Source organism: Chrysochloris asiatica, unplaced genomic scaffold (assembly GCF_000296735.1).
Source record: "Chrysochloris asiatica unplaced genomic scaffold, ChrAsi1.0 scaffold00183, whole genome shotgun sequence".
In the NCBI taxonomy this organism is placed as follows: domain Eukaryota; kingdom Metazoa; phylum Chordata; class Mammalia; order Afrosoricida; family Chrysochloridae; genus Chrysochloris; species Chrysochloris asiatica.
Genome location: NW_006408701.1, coordinates 5,401,151 through 5,406,252, shown reverse-complemented (window position 1 = coordinate 5,406,252; position 5,102 = coordinate 5,401,151). Strand labels below are relative to the sequence as shown.

Below are 5,102 nucleotides of genomic sequence, written 5' to 3'. Positions count from 1 at the left end.
CCTTGGGTCATTCTACAATCACAATATCTCTATGCTACTTTGCAGAAAAGAAAAGCATTCCAGTACATATACAGACTAGTATTTTCAGTTTGCTTGTTTTATTTTAGAAAGAAGGTCTTGCAAAGTAGCTTTGTACATAGAACCTTGTGTACAACTAAGTAACTATGTCCAAAGACTGCCACCGTTTTTAAGGGGGAACATCTCAAATGTATAGAACCAGTGGAAAAGACACATAGTTATTCTGACTACAGCTGGTTAGGGGGAGTACAGTGTCCTTCCATAAGTGTTTATGAGGGTAAATTCACAAGGTCTGTCAGCTTTTGTAAATACCTCCTAATCCTGAATTCATCTTGTTTCTTTTTTGAATGCACTATTTTCTGTTTAAAAACTAAGGTAGAATGAGAAAATTCCTTCAACTTTAGAACTTTAGATAACGTGGAGTACCCTAAGATGCAGTGATCTTAGTCCTGAAGGAATCTGTATGTGTGTTGCTGCTTATTTTAAAACGGTTCATTTGTAGCCCAACAGTGCCAATGCATCACTCCCCATGCATCCTGGATGCCTCCCATCTTCCTGAATACCTGGACAGGTGGGGATCTGTACAGAAGATCTCTGGTGATTTCATTTAGCTCACCAGTGCCTACTCTTGAAGAACTGAGTTTTCATTGTTGAAGAAGCTCTCCTTGGAAGGCCTATTCCTTTTCATAGGTTCTTTTTGTTGTTAATTTCCTTGGTAAATGATGCCTAATAATTATGAGGATTTCCCCCTCCCTCCTTCATGAAGGCTGCAAAGTTAGAACAGGCAAGTCCTGGGTATGAAAGCTTTATCTACCTCATTTATTTATTTTATTTTTGTAGCCATAGTCTTTATTTTCCTATTTTTTATGACCTAGTGGTTACGAATCAGACTGCTAACCTCAGGGTCAGCAGTTTGAAACTACCAGTTGTTCTGTGGGAGAAAGATGATGCTTTCTCCTCCCATAAAGATTTACAACCTTGGAAACCCTGCACAGGGTCGCTATGAGTCGGAACCGACTCCACGGCACGCAACAGCAGCAGCAGCAACTTTTCCCAGAGCCTGTTGTAAACGAGAGGACATGTTCACTGGAGCCATGGACATTTGATGTTTACACTGATTTTTTTTAAATCCCCTTTTGTACATGTAATAATATTAGGTGAATGGTGAATGTTGTTCTCATGGTTTAATGAGGAGGCAGAAGAAAGAACGAATAATCCTGAACTTCCGGCCAGAGTATTCGTTCCCCAAAGGAGCTCTGGTAGCGTAGTGGTTACGAATCGGGCTGCGAACCTTAAGGACAGCGGTTCGAAACTACCAGCTGCTCCGTGGGAGAAAGATGAGGCTTTCTACTCCCGTAAAGATTTACACCCTCGGAAGCCCTGTACAGGGTCGCTATGGGTCGGAACCGACGGCACTTAACAACAACAACAACAACAAATATGGAAGGGCCCACAATTGAGATGTGTATCAAGACTGTTAAGGAACGTTTTTGACTCTAGTTATTTATTGAACCTGACTTTTAGGATCCAAAAGAGTATTGCTTTTGTTTTGTCAACTTGTGCCTTTCCTTCTGGAATTGTTTGTTGTTGTTGTTAGGTGCCATCGAGTCAATACTGACTCATAGTGACCTTATGCACAGCTGAATGAAACACTGCCTGTTCCTGGGCCAACCTCACTATTGTTGCCATGCTTGAGCCCATTGATGCCGCCACTTTGCCAATCCATCTCCCTGGGGGTCTTCCTCTTTTTCTCTGACCCTCCACCCTACCAAACATGATATCTTTCTCCGCTGACTGGTCCCTCCTGACAATATGTTAGGAATTGTAAGTGACCACGGTAATAGTGCCTGTTTACACTGAAGGGGGAGGAGCTCTGGTAGCATAGTGTTTATGAGTTGGGCTGCTAATCTCAAGGTCAGCAGTTAGAAACTACCAGCCATTCCATGGGAGACAGATGAGGGTTTCTGCTCCCTTAAAGACTTACAGCCTTGGAAACTCTATGCAGGGTTGCTATGAGTCTGAACCGACTCCACAGCACATAACCACCACAACAACCACCACACTGAAGGGAATACTGTTACAAAGAACACACCAAAAGTTGTCAAGCTTACTAAAGCCTTGTGAATGTACAACATCTGGAGAAACCCTGTAATTTTACCTGCTGATGCTGTCTGTCAAGAATAAATCTGGATAATTTTTTCGTTAGAAAAAAATATTTATATTAGCTTTAATGTTAATATACTGTTCTGTTATCACCTTTCATATGTTTTAGAGGGAATTGTACTATTCTGAGGATTTCAGCATGTTGTAAGAGTTAAACTAATTTCCTTTCATACACTTAACTTTGGGGTTTAATTGCTGTTGGGTAGCCTGAAATGACTACATGTAACAAAATGATAATTTACTGAAATATGACATGATCTAAGATGCAGAGAACTCATCAGGTTTATTTGTGAGCTCAGAACCATGGGAATCAACAGCCAGACCAGATGTTTTATGGGCTAAATCAAGATGCCACAGCAGTGTTGAGTGTGATTTTCTAAGTGAAAATATCCACACTCCCTAGGTATAGTGGTGAGTGTGTAGGGTTCATTTTCATGTTCCTGAGACTGGCACAGAAAAAAAAAATTCCTACTCAGATCTTTTATCTATAATACAGCACAGAGGAATAATTTTAGCTTAAACTCTGGGTGAAATACAGAGAAGGATAGATATGCCATGTATTAACTCAAATGAATGGTAGTTTAAGTAGGGCAGAACAACATAAAGGCTGAAATGTATGCATATTCAAATTACTTATCTGTACCATCTACTTACACTTGAGGCATTTCTGCATGCTTATTACCCAGAAATATTTTAATGAGGTGCTCAGCCTCAATACCTGAGCTAATTTCCTTTTCCCAAAAGACTATTTTTGATATGATTCTAAAAGGAAAACAAGAGAGGGCTGAATATTTCATAGGTAAATTTCAGGGGAAAAGCCCTCTGTTCACGGATCATCTCAATGGGTGTATTTCTGTCATTGGCTAACATAGCAGATTAATGCATGTGTCAGTAAAAGAAGACACTTTCATTAGACATAAATAATATACATGAGGTTAGTTAAATGCATCCTCAAAATATCTGTTTCTATTTTTGACTTGTGGAAAAAATGAAGAGTGCACAGCAAAAGGTCAAAGTATAAATAAAAATAAACATGTAAAATCAAGCCAATTTCTTAATTATTTTAGACTGGAAACTACATTTATACATTTCTTTAGATCAACCATCAAATTAATCAAATAATTATGGGTGTGATGATATATTTTTAGATAATTCGAGTCACAGATTTGAAAATCTTATCCCACGGTTCACTATGCCGATCGCATCACAGAAAACAATTTAAATTGTGAGTTTGAATATTTTTGCAACAATTACTAATTGATATATAGTGGAATAATATATAATAAATATAGCAGAACATTAAAAAATGAAGGATTTTTGAACAGAGGTATGACTGTCTTTGTATATTATTAAATTACAACATACAATCTCTTTTAAGAAAAAAAGAGTGCTTCTTTCTGATAGGGATCACAATTGTTGTTGTTGTCAAGTGCTGTCGAGTCAATTTCAGCCCATAGTTACCCTGTATAGGGCTTCCAAGGAGCAGTGAAACACCGACCTTGCAATGCAAATGACTTTGCAATCTGATGCATTAGCCTACAGCGCCACACCAGGACTCAGGGATCAAAATGTTGTTGTAGTTAAGTGCCGTTGAGTCAGTTCTGACACATAGTGACCCTGTACAGGGTTTCCGAGGATGGTTCAACATTAGAAAAACAATCAATGTAATCTACCATATAAATAAAAAAAAGGAAAATAACCACATGATCATATCTATTGATGCAGAAAAGGCATTTGACAAAATCCAACATCCATTCCTAATTAAAACATTCAACAAAGTAGGAATTGAAGGGAAATTCCTCAACATAATCAAGAACATATATACAAAACCAACAGCTTACATCACTCTCAATGGAGAGCAACTGAAAGCATTCTCTCTGTGAACAGGAACCAGACAAGGATGCCGTTTGCCACCACTCCTATTCAATATTGTGCTGGAAATCTTAGCAAGAGCTATATGTCAAGACAGGGAAATTAAAGGCATCTAAATTGGCAAAGAGGAAGTAAAACTCTCTCTATTTACAGACGATATGATCCTATACATAGAACATCCCAAAGACTCAGTAAAAAAAACAACAACACAAAACTACTAGACTCATTGGAAGTGGCAGGGTATAAGATCAATATATAAAAATCAGTTGGATTTCTCTATAGCAACAATGTTAGCGCTGAAGAGGAAATTAGGCAAGCAATACCTTTTATAATAGCCACCCAAAGGATGAAATATTTAGGAATAAACATAACCAGAGTAACAAAGGACTTATTTAAGGAAAATTACAAAACATTACTACAAGAAATCAGAAGAGACCCACAGATGTGGAAGAACATACCATGTTCCTAGATAGGAAGACTCAGCATTATGAAAATGTCAGTACTGCCCAAAGCAATTTACACATATAATGCAATCCCAATCCAGATTCCAACAACGTTCTTCAAAGAGATGGAAAAGACAATTACTAACTTCATATGGAAAGGAAAGAAACCTAGGATAAGCAAAGCACTGCTTAAGAAGAAGAACAAAACTGGAGGTCTTTCACTCCCTGATTTCAAAATTTACAGTGGTCAAACAGCCTGGTACTGGTACAATGAAAGAGACATTGATCAATGGAACAGAATCGAGAATGCAGAAATTAACCCACCCACATACAGCCAAATGATTTTTGAAAAAGTGCCTAGGCATATTGCATGGAGAGGAGATAGTCTCTTTAACAAATGGTGCTGGAAGAAGTGGAAAGCAATACGCAAAAGAATGAAACTAGACCTTTACCTCACGCCCTATACAAAAACTAACTCAGCATGGATTAAAGATCTAAATGTGAATCCCAAAATTATGAAGGTCATCAATGAAAAAATAAGGACAAATGTGAGGGTGCTAATTCAGGGCATATACAGATTACCAAACATTTTGAAAAGTACACAAA

General features: G+C 38.0%; 1 pseudogene; it reads left to right on the top strand.

Moving 5' to 3' along the window:
• LOC102812074 overlaps window positions 1–5,102 on the top strand; it is a 26,549-nt pseudogene that overhangs the window by 12,655 nt on the left and 8,792 nt on the right.